Raw genomic sequence first — 22,764 nt, 5'->3', positions numbered from 1 at the left:
TAACCGCATCGGGGTAACCCTGCCCGCTCCCCGACCAATGCAGAATTCGGGGCGTTTTCTCGCTCGGGTTCACCTGAACTCCCCCAGGAAAAGCAGAGGGATGCAAAGCAGCGCCACCCCGCCCTGAAACCGCCCTTCCATGGAAAGCTTCGGGGAAAGTAATTAAATCTCCTGCGAGCCGCGGCCTGGAAGCGAAGTCAGCCTGTAATTGCCTTTACCGGAGCGTCGGCCCGCGGGGAGCGATGTGCGTGAAAAGCACACCGAGGGGGGATCCCCATGAACGCGTGACCCAAACAAACCCCACGTGTCCCACCTGGGGGCTGCTCTGCTCCTTAAGTTCTGTCACTGCCTTAAGTGTTGCGTGGGGACAGCGGGCAGACGGGCGCAGTGGGGTACGGAGGGCCGTGGGGTGGGCAGGAGGGCGAGCAGCTCAGGGCAGCCCGCACAGCGAGGACCCACAGCGGGGCATCACCTCTGCGTGGTGACATCAATATCAGTTCCTAAGCTTCAGTGTCCAATCGAGGTTATCTCGCATGCAAAACTCCCCACCTCTTCAAATCTCTGATCTGACAGGGTTATAATTAGCTTATTACTGGCCATACATCTGCTAATAACTTTTCCCTCAGCCCCGTGAAGTGAATTAAGGAGCGCTAATAAACCGTGGCTGTTAATCCATTTATACGCCTTATGCTTTTCTCTGGGTGCCACCACCAAAGCTCCATCATGCAGCCCTGTGCCCCCCACCCCTGCCTGTCCCCGGCCACCAGCGCTGGCTGAGGGCACACAGAGCATCCTCAGCAGGGTGGGACGTCAGGAGAAACACGAGAAAGCATTTCACAAGTTGAGAAACCTCATAGGATGGGAGCGCAGCTCCATTTTCTCCATGCTTCCCTAGTTTGGGAAGGTCCGTGACAATGCTGGGACCCCCAAAAATGTCACATCTTAGGGACAACAAGCAGGAATGGGGGAAAGCAGGCAGTAGGGTGTCAGACACGGGATCGCTTTCAGCGCTGCCTGCTGCCCTTCATGCCAGAGCATCACTGGTGTCAGTCATTAGCAATAAGGAACGTGGGATAAGACATGGCTGGGGGGGTTCGGAGTGGAAATGTTGATCTAAAGCGATGGCCGGTCATAAAGGGCAGCAGGGATGCACTGTGCGATGTGACGAGATAAAAGCAGATGGCTGGCTGCTGCTTCTAATTATAGGGCCCTGCTAACGAGGAGAGCGCTGATTAGGCTGACATTGTGCTAGGACACGTGGTGCTGGAGGAGCTGGCACCGCATTGGTGGCCCCAGCGCTGGTCTGTCCCCCACCTTACCCTGGGATATTAGCACTGCAGGGACAGTGGGTACGGCCGGCAGTGCCATCCCTGTGCCAGACAGGGGCTGGGGACACACCAGCCACCTCCAGGCCACCAGCAGGGCCCTGCCCTGCCCCGGGTTCGGCGTCCAGAGACAAAAGGAAGCTCCTTTGGAGTAAGAAATGTGGTTGAGTCTCACGGCTGAATAATTTTTGATGCTTACTGTAATGAAACGAGGAAAAAAAAAAAACACACATTCAGTTCTGGTTTCATCATACTTTTGGCTATGAGTAAAACGGCAGAAAATGATGAGGGCTTCCCACAGCAAAGCCAAGTGCCTGAGACTGAAACTGCTAGCCGGGCTGCTTCTAACCAGAGAGCAGATCTGCATATTTTCGGTCATGCTGGCCCTCTCCTTCCTCCTCCAGGGAAGAACTCTGCTGTCTGAGCCGAGCTGGGCAGGCGGTGCCCGGTGCACACCCACACAGTGCAGCAGCCCACAGTACTGCAGCTGGGAAAAACACGCTTCAGCTGCAGCAAGAGCCCCGCTTTGGGACGGAGGTGCAAAACATCTCCACCAAAGGTCCCATGGACGGGCTGTGAAAACGAGGCAGAACCACTGCGGAGCTGCAGATGCTCCGCACGGTGACCATTGCAGCCCTGCTCTGTGCTGCACACCCGACCTCTGACACCTCCACAGGCAGAGAGCTCAGCAGGAGCCTCGCCAGGATTATTTCCCACTGCGTTCTCAGAGAATACCACTTTTCGTCTCCTTCCTTCCGAGCACGAGGTGTGGGATAGCGGAGGAGCTCCAGTCTCCCCTCTCCTGGTGCTGCGAGCTGGCAGGAAGCGCTGAAGAGGAGCCGTAATTAGGTGCAATTCAGGAACAGCTCATCAGCTATATTTAACAGAAGAGCCGTCTTCAGCAAGCAGAAATCCGCGTGGGAAAGACGGCAGTGGCAGAGCTGCGTGCCCTGCACTGTACCACCGCTCTGTTGTAGGGGTGCTGAGCCCGTAATTAACACAGCTCATTAATTAAGCCAAATTGCAGACAGGTTTGGTGCCCAACTCTCACGCAGCAGAAGTCAGAACCAATGGGCATCAGCTCATCGGTGCAAAGAGCAAACCTGAGGGCACTGCCCAGCAGAACGCCTATTCCTCTACAGCAACCCCGAGTTCAAGGAGCTGCTGCTAAGGAGCAAAGCTCACAGCGTGCTGCAGGCGTTTGAAGCAGGGCTACACGCAGCTCCGCTCTGTGAGCAGAGGGTGAGGAGCTCCGTATGCCAGGACACGAGCACAGCAGCGTTATAAATAGGGCATATAAACTTCCAGCTGACAAGGCTCTGATTCTGTTATTGTAAAAAGAGAGGGAGAAAAAGTGCCTGGATGGAGCTGACAAAGAGGGAAATACATGCAGAACTCAGGTTTGTTCCCAGTAACGTGCTTATTAGAAGTCAGATGTAGTTAGAGCTATTACTTTAGCTTCAAATGAATGAAAGGAAGGAGAATAAATCTACCTCTGTGCCAGGCTGCCTGCAAATAGCATCTCCCTCCAGCAAACCTGCAATTGTGTTTGCATGAGACATTTGTTAGAATAAATGCAATTTAGGAAGAAAAACAGTTCCCACCTACAGCGAGGGAAGGCTGTGTGAATGGCAGCCAGTGGAGGAGGAGGGCTGGGGACTCTGCTGCACGCCTGATGCTGTCACCCCATCACCCCATACCCCAGGGACGGCACCTGCAGGGCCAGCACCTCCCATCCCACAGTGAACCCACACAGTGGCCGTGCCACCACCGGGCTTTAGCACCTGGCCCACTGCCCTGCTGCATCCCCTCGCCCACTGCCCTCTCCCAGGCTGGATTCTCTTTTATTTTGGCTGGAGAACCCCACGTCCTGGGCAGGAGAAGGCCCTACAAGGAGGGCAGAAACCGTCTGCAAAGTGCCCTCCTGCCTTCTCCAGTTAGTATTATTTTTAATATGATTCCCATTGAATTTATAGGAGCAACTGCCTGGGAAAATGACTTTACCTCTGGTTCCTTCATAAATTTTTAATGGGGCAGAAATGGAGCCAAAAGGGATTTAAAAAAAATATATGCGTTAGCGTCAAACTCTGGCTCTATTCATAATTAATTATACTTTCAGGGGGAGGGGGAAAAAAAAAGAGGAAACATAATTACAAGGTTCTAGTGAGAACATTCATTATCATGCTAATGCAGAAATCAGCACTGCTGTGTGTGTGTGCTTTCACTCTAATTACTCTGCAGCCATGTGTGGGTCTCCCACCTACCTGGGGGTGAAGCTGGGGTTGGGATGGGCAACAGCACAGCCCGGATGGCAGCGGGGTGGGATGGGAGGGTGGTGCAGTGCTGCCTGGGGTGTGCTCATCTGACCATCCCGTGGAGGAGACGATGGGTTCAGCCAGAGTGCCAAACTGCTCTGGCACAGCCACATGCCATGGTGCTGCACTGGGAGCTCCAGCTCGTGGCTGGGAGGGGGAGCGCTGCTCTGCCATCCCTGGCTGTCCCAGACATGTTTATAGACATGAGTTGTCTTAATTATATTAAACCTACGCTCAGCATCTGCACAATCTGAGTGTTTCTGTAGAATAATTAAAGCAATCTCCCATTATTCCTGGAGCTGCCAAGCAGATGCCCTACTTTCCCAAGCACGAGCGCAGCATTGCTCCAGCAACAAATCCCCCTGCAGCCACATCCTAGCCCTGGGTGATGGGGGAACAGTGCTGGAGTGCAGAGAGAACCAGGAGAGAGGCAGTGCTGGAGCTAAGTACTGAGACGGGCAATGAGGTGCTCCCAGCTGCCCCTAATGAAGCTGCCTCGTTAGAGCTAAAGGGGCAACAGCTGTGTTTCCATGAGCGTTCCCAAAAAGCAAAGCAGCTCCAAGATGTGGCGTGGTGCAGGATGGCACTGAGTGCTGCCTTATGCTATCTTCCTACTGTGAAGCTGTGCAGGACATAGATAGAAGCCTGCTTCACCTTCAGATCCTGCCCTCGCTGTTCCGCTACACAGAGCCACTCACTGGCCATTAGAATAAGGGCTGGGTGTTCACTCAGCACGCTGCGGTAGGGACCGTCTCACCAGGACCTGTGCCACTGCCCGCACCACTGCCTGTGCTGCTCCCCGGCTGTCTGCGCCGCACAGCGGAGCTATGAATATTCAAGAGAAGAAGGAAAAAAAAAAAGTGTTAAAAATCGGTGACATTTCCAGGATTCGCTCGCGCTCTCCAGCGAGCATCACTCACCGTAATTACCAATCACATCCACAGCCCTTCACGGATGACAACAAACCCAAATGGCCTTTTGGCGCAGTGAAAATATTACCCTTCACACGTTGCTTTCACAGCTCTCCCAACCAGTTGCTGCTTTCACAGCCGCTCCGAGCGGGCGGCTTTCGGAGGAGCTCTCCCACCGATGCTCTGCACTGAGAGCAGGGCGCAAACAGCCATTTCTGCCTCCTGCTCTGTGGGCAGGGAACAGAGGGCCGCCTCTACACAGCCACCAACCCGGAGAAAGAAAGCACCCGAGGAACCTGATTAATCTGCCGAGGAGCAGAGCCCGGGCTGTTCTTCTAGGTGATGTGTCTTAAAGTAATTGAATCACCCCCTGAAAGGAGGCAGAGTGCTGAGCCCCGAGGTACGCTCCTTCAGCTGTCCTCCATACATCTCTCCTTATGGAGGAGGCGGGGTGCCTTCCTCCTCAGAAAGCTGCTGCTTCTTTTTCTCTTTTAAGCAATGGCATACGAAGTTCGGGATCTATCTGCAGCATCCTTCAAGAAAAGGAAATCAAAGGTTTGCCTTGTGTTTCATCTCACCAAGTTAATTACGCTCTCATGGCTGAGTTAAACCGGCGGGTTATTAACGACGCCACGGGACCGCTCAGTGCTTGGCTGTGATGCAGCGCCGCGCCTCCAGCCTCTGTGTGTTTCTAACCAGAATTCTGCTTCAGATTTTCCCCATTCAACTAATTCCACTAATTCTAGGGAATTACAGAAATAATTGCTATTTTCCAATAGATACGGGCCTGCCTCTCGAGACAGGAAAAAAAAATAAGGCAAAGAAAAATCAATGGAGCACTGTTTAAGGAAAGTCAAAATAAGCTATTTCCATCTCCTCATTTGCAATTAACTTCGGAGCGTAACACAGTGGGAGGTGGTTCATGGGAAAACTACGACTTCATGGTAATCCTCCCACCCCTTCAGTGGAAAGATGGCAGGCGATGGGTGCCCCAGGCAGACGCTGCCCTGCCAGGTCACGGCCCCTTGCTTCCCTTGCGCTGCCTGCCCAGTGCCCGTCCCCAGCATTGTCTCCATCCCCATCCCCATTTTCATCATCCCTGTTCCCATCATCGTCCTCATCCCCATCCCTATCCTCATCTCCATTCTCACCCCCACCCCGTCACTATGCCATCTTCATCCCTGTTCCCATTCTCACTCCAGTACCCATTCCCATCTCTATCCTCACCCCCATCCCCACCTCAGTCCCAGCAGGACTTCTGCACCACTCCAACATCTCTCTGCCTCCCTCCCCACACTCCATGCAAATGTTCCTTTGGGGCAGAGGCACAGATCCAGTGTTGGGAGCCTCCTTCCAGACTCTACCTGAAGGCAGAAAATGCAGAATGTGACACCTCTTTGGCTTTCGGGTTGTGCGTTGGCACACCTGGCTCCCACTGCCCAACAAGCATGAGCAGTTATAGAAGTGTTTGAGTTGGAAGGGACCTCTAAAAGCCATCTTGTCCCACTGCCTGCAGCACACAGGGACACCCACAGCTCCATCAGTGCTCACAGCCCCATCCCCTGACCATGGGTATCTGCAGGGATGGTGCACCACCACCTCTCTGTGCACCCTGTGCAGTGCCTCACTGCCCTTAGTATAAAAAACTTCTTCCTTGTTTCCAATCTAAATCCTCCCACTGCTGCTGCACGCTCTGTCCTCAGACCCATACAGCAGCTGCCCTCGGTCCTGCAGCTCACACCTCCCCACCACAGCCCTACAATTCCACCACTACCAACACGGTGACCCACTGTGGTGCATTCTGTGCTCACCTACACCACGCTTCCTTTGAAGGCTTTCCCTTTCAACTGTTCTATTTTCATCCCTGTCCTCATCTCTCCCTAACGCTCCATCTCCTGCTGAAGTGTCATCTCGAAGATTTTGTTCCCAATTAATATTTCTATGGCAACTGCGTTTAATTTTGGAGCCTCAGCGCTCGCTCTGCGGTGGGACCAGGCCCTCCCCATGTCTCTGTGCCTGGTGAGGACACAGAAGCCATATATGTATCCAAAAGACACAGCTCTGCTGCCTTGCCCCTTGATGCCAGCCCTGTGGGTAGGGCCAGGCTCACCTCGTTACTTAGCACCAATTAGTGAGTGCGTTTATTGGCTGCAGCACGGAGTAAAGCACAAACGCTTGGGAAATGCACTCAGTAGAATCACAGAATCATAGAAACGTAAGGTTGGAAAAGACCACTAAGATCATCCAGTCCAACCACCGACCCATCAGTGCAGACTTTGGGGACGACACACACAGAGTGGGGGAGTGCAAATGCTGTGAAACAAGAAGAGATTGGGACACCAGGAGGCAGCAGGAAACTCTACAGAGCCCTGTGCCAGCTGCTAATGGGACAGAGGATGCTCCCCCAGGAATGCGCCCACTGCTCCATGTCACCGAGCAGAACCCAGGACCTCCGTGGGGCTCAAGGAAGGGAGGGGGAGGAAAACAGGTGTGGAATGCTTAAAACAAACCCGTCTGGGTTAGCATCTGGAATGAGAAGTATTTGTGTGCGCTGCCTTCCCTGCCAGGGCTCCCTTTTGGCCAACCCGAACCCTTGCAGGCATCTGAGGAACGCCGGCAGGGCTGGAGCTCCCATGACTGCGTTTGCACCGTCAGCACGTGGGGCCGCTGGCTGCAGGTTGGGTCCTGTGGGCACAGCACAGTGCAGAGCGTGAGCATAACCCCAAGCAGGGGCTGCACAGGGTCTAAGTGCACATCAGCAGCCTTTATTGCACCTTTTGGTGCTTCCCGTTGCATAACTGGGGGATGTTGTGGGGGGCTCGGGTCGGTGCCCCACGGCAGCCCCATGCACCAGCTGCAGGCTGGCTGCTCCTGCCCGGCCCCGCTCACAATTCCTGCATTATTCCACATTCAAATGAGGGAACCGCAGAAAAATGTGGATTTGGAAGCTGAGTAACACAACTCCCTGCAGCTGTGGCTTCGGCTGAGCTCCAGCTGCTCCCCCGCCGCCAGGGCTCCGCCACTCCCCCACCAGCCCCAGATTCCTCCCGAATCTCACTTTCCATGATGGGCTCTGGCTGTGAACACAACACCAGCAGAGCAGGAAACCCAGCCCAGCACTTTGCTGCACACACCGTCCCGCTGCGTCCCCGGCGGCACTGCCCAAATCACCCAAAGAAGATGCAGACTGCTGAGATCCCCTCTCACTGTGCTGCCTCTGCTGGCTTTTCCCTGCTCACCCCCCAACTGGAGCCCAGCCTACATCAGGCCATCGGCTGTGGACCTGGCTCTCCTGCAAAATATTTATTCCTATTGCAATAACACACAGATTATTGCACCCCAGATCAGCCCCCTGTGATTCTACGGTCCCATCCTTTCCTGCCATTGCCCCGTGGCTCAGGGCAAGCCCCATGCAGATGACGGCTTCTCAGGGAGGATGTCCAGAATGTCCAGAATGTTTTGGATCTCTGTCCCTCCCTAAGGCCTTATGGCTGAGATGGAGAAGGCTGTGGCACTGGGACCTGCTGCACATATGCCATTGGCACACCCAGGGGCACCCCATAGCAGTGGGTGCCACGGCACCCGGTGCTGCTCACACACCAAACCCTCCTGGCCACGAGGCGCAGCCCCTCTGCCCTGCCATTAACAGCAGGCACCAGCTCTCTGCTCGACCTGAGAACCCGAGGAGTGATCGGCAGATCCGAGGGGCCAATTAAGGCAAATCATCACTTCATTAGCTTCCTGAAATGCAGCCACCGCTGGAATGAAAGACAGCAGTGCCTGCAATGCTCTGCGCGGTGCTGAGCTTCAGCGAGATGCGGGGAGAGGGGGAAACTGCTGCGGCCATGGGCGACTGTGGGGAGTGAAATGTCCCTCGAGGAGATGCTGTGTGAGTGCCACCAGCAAACCCTGACCTGGAGCCCTGGCAGCCCAGCAAGACACCTCTCCTTCCTGCATCCCCCTCCCCGTTTGTGACAGTGCTTTGTTTTTAAGACATCTCTGCAAAAATGTCGTGAAAATTTAATGGCCCCGGAGTTCTGAGGTTGGCTGCCAGCCTCTGCGATGGGAAACTTGGTGGGAACCGACCGTGAGCAGTGAGAGATGCTCGGTGCTGCAGGCAAAGGGCTTTGGCTCCTGCTTGCTGCTCTTTAACCTCCTCCTGGACCCGTAGCCAAGGGACGCCGTGGCATTTATCATGAGAATGTCCTTTGGTTAAAACCGGAGTCCCTGATTATATTTACAATTTTGTAATGAATTAATGAAATTTTTCCAGCGGAAAAGAGATTGTGAAACCCTCCTGGGAGCTCCCAAGTGGACCCCAGCAATGTGTCACCGGCCGATGGCGGCTGTCTGGCCCAGCATCCCTGAGCTCAGGGCAGCCCAGTGAGCAGTAAACAGCTGACCAGAAACGGCTGATCTGCAGCTGGGAAGTTTGCACCGACTGCTCTCAGAATCATTAAGCTACAAACCATACACTAATTGTGGTGCCCTGAGCAAGAATGATAATCCGAAGAGCATAACATTGTAATTGCTTTCTTGGTGTAATTAGACCCAGCGAGACAAATGGCCAAATAGAGCTGCAGCTCCTGGAGGAGGAGCTCTGCTGGGGCTCCGGGTGCGGAGTCATCACGATAGGGCCCTGTGCCCTTTTGTCCCACGGTTAGATCCCCACCGGTCCCACACACACCGGGCACACGCCTGCTCTCATTTCCCTTGCAGCTCCGGAAGCCTCAGCTCCCCATAGGACCCCCACCCCAACATCTTCCATTGGGCACCGCTCTGTAGTTAGAGCTCAGCGCCCCACGCCCACAGCTGACCCACGTGAGCGCAATGAATCGCACTTCCATTAAATGCAGTCAAGAACTTTTCCTTCCTCCTTTGCAAAGAAGGGCGCTGTGCGGTGTGTGCGGCACAAAAGGAGATCGAGCAGACACTGCTGTGACTAAGGCGAGATGTAATTAGGAGAGGGGAGGGCCATTCATCATTTGCCAGGGCGAATTAGGTATCTCCACTTCTCAAATGGATGGAAAGCAGAGGGTGATTTTTTTTCCAATTTCTCTCACATCTCCGATATTATTAAGTTCAGCTAGAAAACACTCGAGACAAATTGACTCATCTGAACCCATCTCTTTATAATTGTTGCACATTTTGAATTGGCTTAGTTAAAGGAATGCTTCGCGTGGCGTTGGACGGGCTGTGCTTCTGGATGTGATATTAAAAATATCAAAATCAACATGGGAGCGAGAGCAGAGCTCAGGGAGATTGCCTTTCTGAGCGCTGCACGTCGCTCCGCTTGAAATATAGCATGTATACGCGACTTGCAGGCGGAGATAAAGAGATGTGATCCCTTTCCTATTAACAGCGAGGCGCTTTTTCTCCTTCCTTACCACTTGGGTTTAAAGCTTAACCCCTGGGCCGAGCGCTGCCCCACGCAGAGCGCACCGCAGAGGGAAGCGAAGAGGAATTGGGGCCTGCAGTTCACCAGCGTGAGCTCAGCTCACATTCTCAGGGCTCAAGAGCTTTGTGAAAACCCAGAGCCAGGCAAAATAATTGCTGATACGGGAACATTTGAGCAGGTCAGGCATGCATTAGATAAGGGATCGTGTTTCTTCTCACCCTCCCCTTGGCTTTCATGCTTCCTTTCTGTGTTGTTTTATCGTGAACAGAAAATAACCAGAGAGAGGCAGAAAGAATGAGCTGCCAGCTGCCGGATCGGTGCTTCGCAGCGCAGCGCATCGCTCCACAGCACGGAGAACACCCCGGGCACGTTCTTTGCAGAGTGGGAATAAGCAGGTTAGCAGCCTTCCTCCGTAGAATGGTGGAACCATTAAGGTTGGTGAAGACCTCTGAGGTCATCCAGTCCGACCACCATCCGTGCCCACCGACCGCATCCCCCACCTGCATCCCCGGACCAACAAGGAGTCACAGAATCACTGAGGTTGGGAAAGGCCCTCATCACTGCCATCAGCCATTCCCGTGTCCCTTCAGGCAGGAAGGGGGAAGGCCCCGCCGGAGGAACACCTTTAAAATGAAGTTAATTGGGAATGGATTTCACATCCGCGTTTGAGGAATTAAAACCAGTGCGGTTTCACAACTATGTAATGGGTTATATATATGATCTGTTAAACAGGTGTTTGAGGTTTGGCAATTATCTAATAAGAGACTCATACATATTACAGTAGATAAACTTCAATAAATATGTTCTTAATCAACCGGAGAGCACTCAACATACAATTACCATCCCTGCCACGCCGTGCTGAAGCGAGCAGCTGACTGGGAGCAGGATGGGGCTGACGTGCTGCTGGAACAAGCCCATGCCTCCCACTCACAGCGCCGGTGCTGGGGGTCCCTGCAGGCACAGCCGCAGCACTGGAGGCACTGGGACGGGAGCCATGCTTTGCACCACGCTGAACCCTCCCTGGTGGGGAGGGTTGCATGCAGTGGGACCAGGGCTGCACAAACTGGACCCCGCCGTGGGGTTAAATGCGATGCTCGGGCTAATTTGCCTCTTTCCTAGCTCGGGTGTTAAAGTCAATTAGCACGTTAGCACTGGATTTCCCAGCCATAAAACTGCAGGGGGATCGCTGGGGACCATGGTATGGTGCTTCAGCAGCTTCCCTGTGCCCCAGAAAGCCAAATTTCACCCCAAAGCCATTCATCTCCCCAAAGAGCCATGGAGCACTCCAACCACGGAGCGCCCCACAGAGCCTGCACTGCTCTGGGGGGGTCCTGGGGGAGGAGGGGGCAGTGACCCCTCATCCCAGGGAGCTTTCCTTTTACCTTTCACCCACATGGATGAGCATGTTTAAGTACAGCACTGGTGCTACTCCAGCACAGAAATACAATCCACTCCCCCTGATCCCACAGACCCACAGCAATGCAGCCCCGCAGCAGATCCTTCGGGCAGTGCTTTTCCCATCATTACCAGTGCAACGCTATCGATCGCTGCATCGCTGGCTATTTAATTATTCCCTTTTACTCCCTTCAAGCCGACGAGACACAGAGCCGGGGCCATTAGCGGCTCTCGGATGGAGCTGCCCCAGCCACGGCCACACCGTGCCCTAAATAGAGACCTCAGAGGGAGGAGAGCAAAGGGATGACATGAAAGGGTCCTGAGGGTGCCCCCCCCAGCCAAAAGAGCGCACTGCAGAAAGCGCTGAGCATCCCCACCGGGTCCCAGCGGCCCCGTGCAGCCCCCCCAGCACTGCGCCGTGTGAAGGGAGAATAAAAGACACTCGCTGCTTTTTTTAGACCCGAGTGGAGAAGTTGTACGATCTCAGCTTATAAATAATGGAGGGGCTGATGTGAGCTCAAACCCGGCGCTTATTAAATGGAAACGTCCCTGTTGACAGATGGATTCCTGTAAATTTTCTCTGGTTGAGCTCAGATGCCCGTTCTGTGCTTTGAAGCAGATGAGGTCACCCTCGCTGCGGAGAGCGCTGCAGGGAGAAGGACGGGGGCCATCCAGATGGAAAGAAAATAGCAATGATAGCAGTGAGACAGAGCTGAGACCTTACGGGCCACGGGGAGCCAACGCGGGTGGCGCACACAGATCCCTGTCCCCTCCTCACCGATGGAAGATCTCTGCCGTGTCCCCAGCAGAGCCCACAGTGCCCCGCGGCGCTGCAGTCCCAGCACAGCAGTAGGGCCGGGGCCATGGGGACGCCCCGCGGTGCCCCCGCTTCCCCCCGCGCTGCGCTGTGTTTACGTTCTGCCTTCCTTCAATTATAATTAATAGCGGCTCATTATCAGGAGGGAACCGTTTATAAGATTCAATTAGAAGCCATTTATTTTAATGCTTTTGAACACAAAATGAGTTTGATCTCAGGAAACATTTCATTAGCATAATCTTCCCGTAACGAGATCATCTCCTGAGCCCGACGCGCGCACCGGCGGGCACCAGGTGGGCAGAGCAGCGGAGGGACCGGGCACGAAGTCACCGTGCCACCAGCATGGTGCGTGTCCCACTGTGCAGGGACACGTGGCCATGGCCAAGGCTGTGGCCCCAGCTTTGTGCCCGCAGCCACGTCCCCATTACACCATCGTGTTACCTCCCAGAGATGGGACTTTGCCATCGGGGAGTGCCAATAGCAATGCTCTCACTGCTCTCCCCAGCTCGAAACCAGCTGCTGGAGCAGAGCAGGAGCCTTCCAGCAGACCTGCAGCACGGCTCAGGGAGAGAGTGAGCTCATTCCATTTGACGGCTCGGCTTAGGAAATTTGGTCATGGAGCAGGAATGAAAACTTGCGTCAACTCCAAGTCGAAATGCTCAGCGCAGCACAGCCCTTCTGCTCCCCAAGGATAGTAATCTCTGATTTGTTGCTCATATGAAAGATGTATTGCTTTTCCATATACCGGATGAGTTATGCATTTCATAAACTAAACCATCCATATATTCAAAGCAATCGTTCACCTTAACTGTACGATGCATCGCCGCGCCGTTTGGGTACAAAATCGTGCCACAAACACATTGCTAAATGCTTGGTGTGTGGTGGAGCCCTGTCTGGAGCTATTGCACTGCAGAGAATGATGCTCACGATGCTTTGCGACCTCCCCTGCACAACAGCTGGCAGAACTCCCCACACAGCTGGGCAGGGCAGGGCAGGGTGGGGTGGGCTGCTCCATGCTATCTGCTGTTGGAGGAGGGACATATGGATGGACCATACATTCTGGGAAATGTAACACATGGTGTAAAGCCATTGCTTCCCCAGCAGAGGCAGTGAGCGCAGCGTGTAGGGCCGGATGGCTGGGAGCTCAGCGCAGCTGAACTGCAGCCCCTGGGCCAATTCATCCCCATCCTGCACAGGAACAGCACTCGGCCCTGAGATGGGAGGCACGTGAATCCAAGAGTTGGACTCTGTGATACCTCTGGGTCCCTTCCAACTTGAGATGTTCTGCAGTTTGATGAAATAGCCCATGGATAGGCATTGCCCCAGCACGAGCAGTCTGGGTGCACTGACACAGGCTAAGAGCAGGACAGTCCTGGTTAACTTTGCCAACAGCTTCAGAAGCACGTTGTTGTACCAAACCTTCTCATATTGGTATCTTAGATTACCAGCTGTCTGCCAGAGGTACCACCATGCCCAATGGAGCCATGGCACAGGATGATGCTCACGGCACTCAGGAGGATGCTCAGGAGCTGCTGGGCCTCCCAGCCAAAGGGGAAACCACTATTTCAGCACAGGACATCGCCATGCATGGGAATGGAGGGCCTGAAGCAAACCCATGGGATTTGGGCTGGCGGTCCCCGGGGTGCCCCAGCTCAGCACCACCCTGCAGCCTCAGCCCCCCCGCTGCAGGCAGAGCTCCCTGCTGCACTCAGTGCCTCCAGCAAGAAAATCCATACATGGTAGGAAAGTTTTGAGAAGGCGCAATCGTTTCGATCTCAGATAGCGCCAGCATGCTATGGAAAGAATTTCACCATTGGCAGAGCAGGGGAATCAATTTAAGGTGTTTACACAACGCAAAGCTCCCAGAGTATAATTATCATTTTATAGCCAGTCAATTGTAATTCTGATCCAGGAGCGCTGCGCATGAAAATTAGCATTCGCGAGCACCTCCGATAAATTAGCGGGGATTATTGAGGCGGTGTTTGCAGAGGTTTTGGTCTGGCACTGGGGGAGGAATTAAAAATGGCAACGGCTTTGCTTCTGCAGCTGAATACGGCGGGGGCTGAAGAATTTAAAGCCGTTTAGTTCTGGAGGAGAAGTGGGATTAAAGCTATGGAGAGGGCAGGGATCTACGCTGTATTTGATTAGGAGTTTTATGATGCAAAGAAGCTTTGGGGAACGCTTCAGCTCTCCCTGCACGGGATTATAGACACCGCTGTATTAATTAGCGGCGTTAGGACAACGCCCAGCAGCCCTGCCGGGAGATGGGGCTGCTCCCTCCTGGGGACCTCAACGTATCCTGGGGAGCCACAGACCCGCAGCACCCAACGCGTGTCCCTGTGTTGGGTCCGTGTCAACCCCAGAGCAGTGAGCAGCATTCCTCCCCAGCACAGCCCCGTCCTGAAGGGGTCCTTGCAGGACACCGTGCTGCTGGTACATAAATGGGGGAGCCTGCGCTGGGGAGCAGTGCTGAGCAGGGGCTGCTGTGTCTTTATCATGGTAATGCCCGGAGCCCCGTCTGGTGGCGATAATCTGCCCTTTCTCTGCCGTTTCCTCAAAGGGGTAAAGATCATGGAGTATGAACGGGGCGGATGTGCACTCTGAACCAGAAGCTGTTCTCCAGGCTATCAATCAGAGCCCACCACAGCCGCACGGTGCCCAAAGCAATGACCCACGCAGCCCTGCAGCTCTGCCCTCCGCACCGCTGCTGCTCCGCGGGACTCCTATCTGAGAAGCGCAGCCCCTCCCGCAGCCAGCGAGGTCGCATGGAGCACGGTGCTGGATTTCCACCTCGAACAGACTGCTTGGGGGCTGTCTGCAATATTTATTCTTGTTTTTTTTTCCTTCTAACGTCTCAAGAACTGGTGCAGCAGAGAGCGTACGTTGTCCTCGTCTCGCATTAAATGGAAGAGGGAAGCGTGCAGGCGGTGCCTCGGGGGCACCCAGCACAGCTCCTGCCCCATTCACTCCCGGTGCCATCACCTCCTCCTCCCCACGGCAGTGCTGGTGGGAAGGGGCAGCACTGCTGCATGGCAAACTCCGTGTGAAAATGAGACTTGATCACATCGGGGCTAATGGAAGGAAGAGGGTGGGAAGCGTGAATACAAACACAACCCAAGCAAAGCACGGCAGAACGGCAGCTCTCATCGGTGCTGAGCTGGCTGCTCACAACGTGTGGGCTCAGACTGCTACTGCTGCAAAGGCTGAGAAGGGAAAGGGGCCATGGCCATGCTCTTCCCACCCAGCTTCCTCCCATCTGTGCCACACAGCCCATCCCTCTCCATCCCAAAAAGGTGTAAAAGGATGGAGAAAGAAGATGGCTAAAACATAAGCCACAGTGAATTCCATTTATTTAGGAGACATTTAAATTTAAGGAAGGAGAACTGCACCCACCCCAGCCCAAAGGGAAATGAGGTTGGGAAAGACGTGATGGAACACATCACAGCAACGCCCTAAGGTTCCCAGGGCAGTTTCCATAGGAAAAAGCTCCTTGCCTTATGCTTGCTACTGAGGCACTAATTCTTTCCATTCTGTAACAGGGGTGGAATCAGAAGTGCTCCATGCATTGGCTCCTGCAGGAGAATTTCTGACAGCCACCGATGGCTGATGAGCAAAATCCAAGAGCTCGGCAGCATGAGGACATCCAATGGCAGCTCCACACCCAGTGCTGGGAGCATCCTCTGGGAGACAGCTCTCCTTCCATTCACACACTCTCCTCTGCTCCATCACAGTCATGTATCTGCTGGTGATCAGAGCCAACATGGAGCACTTTGTTCCTGCAAGGGGAAACCCGATCCCCCAAAAGGAGGGGTTCTGGAGGGGTCCCTGGACGGACCATCCGGGCTGCAGTGCCACCCCGCTACATGGTGTGCTTTGAGATAACCTCCCGAGGCACAGAGCAGGAAAAACACATCTTTAATTAAGTGCTTTCAGCTGAGGTTTTTATAACCGAGAGGTCCCGAAATGAGAACAAAAGCTTCCTTTCAGGCAAAACAAACATTGGATGAGGATTTTAATCAAAACCAGCACAAGTTCAGGAGGGGAAAGCGTTGTGCCAGCCACCCCATAACACTATCCCACAGGGCCAGCCACAGAAGCCCAGAGGGATGGTCCTGTGGGTGGGGACCCACGGCCGGTCCCTTGGGGACTGCATCCCATGGCATGCTGTGGTCCCTTCTCTTCTGCAGCACCGCATCACATCGGGGCAGCCCTGCAAAACCTGCACCAAAGGCCTGCTGGGTATGCAACACACCCACACAGACGTTTCCTTCTACTAATAAAACATTTAGTTCTAGGTCACTAAGCAAAGGAGGTGGAAGAGGAGAGGGAGAGCCGTTCTGATCTCCTCTGCAGCTTTTTACAGGGGGCTGTTCTGCTCAGCTGGCTGCTGGCTGCTCACCTGGGCCTGCGGAAGCAGGGCTGCACGGCGCTGCTCTGCCCGGCTGCCATCACCAGGCACCCCCAGCAGCAGCCGGGTGCCCGCAGGACACATCAGTGGCTCTATCCACCCCCGCGGACCGTGGAACAGGAATTTAAACACCTGAAAGTTTCCATGCTCAGTGCTCCATGCACTCTGCTTTCTGTAAGGAGCACTTTGCTCGTTCCTCATCCCGCACTGCAAACCGATCGGCAAAGCAGCACCCGCATCCCCACCGAGAGGCACGCGCTCACGTCAGCCTTACAGAAAGTGTCTGCCTCGTGGCTCGATAGCCATAACAGAGATGATTAATAATCCACTGCAGACACTTATAATTGCGAGAGCTTCCTCTTGTGAATTTAAATAGCTTTCTCGAATTACTGCCTTTGACAGAATCGATAGGGCTGAGCGATGCTCCGGCGGGCGGCGCTGGGCAGAGCACCCGGAGCTGTGCAGCACGAGGTGCCCGGCAGCCCCTGGGAGCAGCAGGGCAGCACGGCTGGGGGTCATCAGGCAGGAGTTCCACCCTCTGCTGCGCATCACACAGAGCACGCAGCGCTTCGCACCCACAGCCCAGCGCTGCAGGACGAGCAGCAGCCAGTGGGACTTCAGCACACAGCTCCGGCCAGCAGCTGGGAGGAATACTTGATTTTCTCATTTCAGATTAAAACCAGAAAGGTATAGATTTCCCCCCCCCACCCCTTCACCCCCTTCTCTGCAGAAAACAATAATATTTCTTCCTAATAGGTAGGCCAAGCAAGAATTCATTTCGGGCTTTCAGCAAGGTGCACCCATTTGGCAAATCCTCCACTTTAATTCAATGCCCTTTCACAGAAACTTCATAAATTAAAGAGAAGCACTCCAGGCCCACCACGCAGGGAGCTCAGAGCCCCGAGCAGCCGCTGGGAGAGGCAGAGCACCCCGCAGCAGCATGCCTTGTCTCTGTGCCTGAGCAGCACCCGGCCGTCCCGGCAGTGGGGACAGACCCTATTCCCGGCCCCATCCCTCTGCTGGGAGGGAGCCCCGCATCAGATAAAAGTAATCCCTGCGAGGTCAGCAGCAGTTTCACAGAAGAATGAGGTTTCAATTCTCTAAGCCAAACCAAATATTGACTTTTTATTAGTGGGTTTTTCTTTTCTGCCTTATCTCATTCCCTGACCGGGACGGAAAGAGCCACCCCGATGAGAACTCCGTTTCAAAGCCGGCTGCCCATGGCAGATGGATAACGCATAGACACGATTTTGTGGTCAGATAAAGTCACTTTTTGTTTCTAAATCCACGTCTTTGATAGGTCCTTTGAAGTGCAAAATAGTTCCCTTTAATAAAAGCTGTGCCATATTAGCATTAAACTATTTTTTTTCCAGGAGAACTCTCAGCTACATCTCCCCAGGGGCAGGAAAAGAACTCTCCTGGGGTTACCAGGAGCTTCCCATGACTCCCTGCAGCTCTCCATCCTAATGGAGATGGCTGAGCCTGGCGGAGCCAGGAGGACCAAAGGGCATTTCTCATTCTGCTGGCACCGTGTAGCAGGAGCCGGCGCCGTCCCCTTGGAGCAGGGCAGGCAGCACTGGGATCACTTGTTCTAAAGAGTTAAATGAGCAAAACCTTGTTAGGTTGGAGACACAGACACAACATAAAGCGGGGTTCTCCTGCCTTGGAGGGAAGAAATCCTTCCCCCTGTGTGCATCCCTGCCTTCATCCCACAGAGCAAGCACTGAGCAAAGCCCTGCGCCACGGGGGCACCGCCGCTGACATCCCCGTGGTGGGAAGAAGGGATTAATGCTCGGAATCACTGCTTGGTTTTAGTGGAAAACATTCTTTAATTTAATCAGCATCGAGAGTATTACACACAGTGTGTTAGGCTAACAGAGGGGGATGCTGCTGCTGAGGAATTAAAACGATCATAAAGCAGAGGTGACACCAAGGAGGCTGGGCGGCTCAGCACCAACGTGGGCTCACCTCACCCCGAGCAGTCAGTCCTGCAGAGTGATGGGAGGGGAGATAAGGCTCCTCTGGGCCCCAGCTGTGCCCCAAAGTGCACTGGCAGCAGAAGGCAACTCTCCAGCCTCAGCACTGCAATGGTTACAGCTCCTCCAAGGACAAGAACAAAGATGAAGCTCCCATGAGAATGACTGATGACTTCATGGGAAGGCAGAGTTCTGGGGAAAGGGAAAAAGCCAACAGAAAACAGCTGGGAACGGCAGATGCCCACTTGGGAGCACTGCCCAGAGCAGCACCTTCTGTTGAATCTCCATTATCTCCATAGTATTCCCATTTATGGAACTGCAACACGTCCTTGCACCAAGCAGGAGCATTTTCAGAGCCCCTGGCACATTGGTGCAGTCACAGAGTCATAGAATGGGTGGGCTGGGAAGGAGCTCAGAGATCACCCAGCACCCACCCGCAGCTGCCCCTTCCCGCAGGGTCGTGTCCTCTGTACACCAGCACCAGTGCTTTCCCCAACAGAGGGCTGCGTTGGTTCCCCAGCACCAGCACGTCTCCCTTGACAAGAACCAGTTCCTCTATTTCTTGGCTCTTGCCCTGAACGCGGGGGGAGGTTGAAGCTATCACCTGCTATATTAAGCATGATATGCAGCTTAATGGCCAAAAGGCGCAGCGCTGGCCTCCTGCCGTCTCTCCCACCCGTGCTCCCAGCTCTTAAATAATTTGCTCCCTTTAATGTTTTTATTCCAGCAGGTTTTGAGGCATGGCAGAAATCCACTGTCAGCATTTATGGAAAGAAAAGGAAGCAGGGAGGCACAGGCAAGTTATCTATACCCAGGGAAGCTTTGCTTGCAGCTCGGGACACACAGGCACTGCATAAGGACATGGTGGACCCTCACATCTCCAAAACCCACAACGACTCCTGGGAACACCCAAAACCTCTGCAGAAATACAGTCCTGTTGTGACAGATCATAAATCAGGTGCCCCACAATAAAGGCATGCCGAGCCCTGGGGTTGCTCCATCCAACTCTTGGATGGAGGCTGCAAAACCACCGTGAGCGCATGCAACGCCTCAACGTGGCAACAGCAAAAGATGGGGCAGTGCTGCAGGGACCCATCGGAGCAGGTGGAAGGGGCAGAAAGAAGGACTGGAGTGGCTGAGAGCAATTCCCAGCGAGCACGGAGAGCCCTTTCCTCTATAAGCACATTGAGAGCATTCGTTGCCAAACTAAACATTATTCTAACTGCGAAACCGAGACCGTAATACGTGTCACAGTTGGATACCAGCAGGTTTTTATAACCAAATGTGGGAAACAACAGCCACACGCTTACTGCTAATGCACGGCTGCTGCCTGCTTCCCGTGGGTAAGAGAGGAACCCCCCAGGAGCCGCCCGCAGGTGGTCCCTGAGCAAAGCCACTGCTGGTGGAGGGGACGGCCCAATGTCTGCCAGGACCTTGGGGAGGCATTGCCTGCCTCGGTGGGACTGTCAGCACATACGTTCTGCAGCCACTGACTGCACTTCCCTTATGCTTCCCCAAGGCTAGAGCAAACCTTGCTTTCAGCTCATTTGCAAGAAAACTCTCCGAAGACCATCATTTACCCAATACCAGTGCCATAAATCTTCAAAATCAGCGAGCTGACTGTTTGCTAATGACTCTAAATGCGTTTGCTAACATAGCCACTTTTTAATTAGCTGGTGGGGATAGCTGTGGGTGAAGCTGCTGGAGCTCAGGGTGGAGGTGAAGGGAAGGTGCCATGCAGGGACGTGGTGCAGCACAAGGGAAGGAGACTGTACCCCATCATGGCCAGCAGCGTCCCAGTGAAGCACCACGGGGTCATGCCCGCCACTCTGGGAAGTGGTTCTGCCCCAAATCCTGCATTTATCCTTAATTACTTTGCCAAGAAGGCTGATATATTGACCACCACGTGCTGTCTGCACAGCTCATGCCCCAGGAGAGGTGATTTCCAAAAGCTGCCCATGTTGCATCCTTGCAGGGGATGGGACGCAGCCTGTGGGCACCTCACCGGGGATGGAGCCATGCCTGCAGCACAGGGGCAGCTGCTTTCCATCACCATCACAACACACGGGGCTGCAAACATCACCGCTCAGAGGCATTTTGCAAAGAAGACATTTTAATTTAAATCAATGAGTTATTGATTCCTTTTTCATGCTGGAAAGAGAGAGCGCAGTGTTTATTTCTGCCACTCGATCTGTACTTCTGATGACCTCAGGCATACAGTATAAACCTGATGTAAAATATTTCCTTTCCTAATGGGGGAGTTTTTACGGCCTTGGACCCGAGCGAGCAGAAAGTCAGCTGGGAAAGGACGCCTGGATAGGAAACCATGGCAAGGACAGTAATTAATGCTCAGTGCACACTCTCAAATTAGCCTAGTCCTGAAGAGGAAGGAAGTGAATCATGGGCTGAAGTTTTATGCAGCCTCGGGGTCTTCCCAGATGCTGAGAGAGCTTCCTGGTGGGGAGGAGCTGGGGCAGGGCTGGGGCAGGGCACACACCCTGAGCCTGGCATGGCTTTGGCAATCAGAGGGTGAGGGCACTCAGACCCTGGGGGTTGGGTTGGTGCCCCCACTGTGCTGCTCTGCAGGGCCAGCAGCGTGCTCTGTGATGGGAGTGGGGATGTGGCTACAGCACTGCCCGGCCGTAGGACAGGCTCTGCAAGGAAGGGATTTTCCACACTATTCTATGAGATATGAGCAGATCTTTGCCCAGCCCGCGGAATTGCATCCTTTGAAGCCTGGCTCGTAAAACAGCAACAGCAACCAAATGGCTTTGATATCTCTAACAGAGCAGAGCTATAAAATCACGAGCAAGCTTCCAAGAAGAGCTCTGCTCCCCATGAGCCGGGGCTGCACTGGGCACAGGGAGCAGCTGGGAGCTGCAGGGAGCGCTGAGCCCCACAGCTTGGCACAGCCCATGGGCAGAGGGATGCTCAGACAGAGCTGGGGAGGAAACCCACTGCTGCACGTAGCTCCCACCCCGCACATCTGCTTGCCTCACTGCAGGAGTGCACGCAAAGACATTTTTGGGATGTTCCTTTTGAGAAATATTGCATTTTAACCCCCCAAAACTGCCCCCATGTCCCACCTCTGCTGCCTGCTGGGGGGAGTTGTGTGCAAGTTGCTGCCTCCCTGCACACCAGGCACAGACCTCACTGCTTCTGCAGTATCCCCAGCACTGAGCGGGGACTGTGGGGATCAGCCCCTTCCTGGGACAGACACCCCATCCCTCCCACACACTGCTTTACAGGGACGCACAGAGGGAACGCACTGAAGCAGGCAGGGCACCGAGCGCGCCAAGAGAGAGGTCTGCAGGTAAAGGGAAGAACAACCCAATACAATCCAGATAGTAATCTGGAGGCTGTTTGTAGAAGAAACCCTTCTGGTAATATTAAAAGATAAATGATGTGCCAATAACTTCCCCAGCGCCGGTCAGAAGGCATTTCAGAGACGAGCAGGAGACGGGGCCAGGCGCGACAGTGACAAATTGGAAGCGCTGCAGACACACAGCCCTGCCAGCCAGACACCGTGTGTCAGCGCTCACCAGCTACAGCCACAGGGGCTGCTATGAGACGGCCACCCCACGCCCAGCCATCCCCCTGAGCCCCGTGGTTGGGAACTGGGGGGGGCTGCACCTGCCAGCGGGGCAGGAAGGCCCAGCACAGCCACAGAGCGCTGCGGAGGTGCCCTGCCAAAAGGAGGATTCCCGAGCGAACAATGGGCCTTTGTGCTGCTAAAGTGAAGCAGAAGGCTGATGTGGGGATGATCTAATTTTATGAGATGCTCTCATCTGCTCTCAATGAGGAACAGGGATAAGGAGCACAGCAGAGCACTTAGCAGGGCTCGGGGTGTGTAGCTGCAAGGACGGAGGTGCGGACCTGGTGTAAAACTCTCCTCTGGATCTGCCAAGGGCTACAGAGGCGTTCAAAGCCAGTGAGCATGGTCTGCAAAGGGACCTGAGCTGGGAGGGGAGGGCTATGGGACCCCAGCAGGAGATGCACCTCTGGGGCACACCAGAGCAGAAAGTGGGGAAAGGAGAAGGAGCAGCAAAGGCTCATCCCCATCATGCTGCAGAGAGAAGCCTCTTCCTGAGACGTGCTTTGTACACGGTACCATGCAATGCTTACAGCAAGATAGCATCAGCAGACCAAAGCAGGGGAAAAAGCACTAAGCAGGCAGCCAGGGGAAGAGATTTTGCCTATAGATGGTAGAAATGCAGTA

Source organism: Gallus gallus, chromosome 15 (assembly GCF_016699485.2).
Source record: "Gallus gallus isolate bGalGal1 chromosome 15, bGalGal1.mat.broiler.GRCg7b, whole genome shotgun sequence".
NCBI lineage: Eukaryota > Metazoa > Chordata > Aves > Galliformes > Phasianidae > Gallus > Gallus gallus.
Note: the sequence above shows the minus strand (reverse complement) of the source record.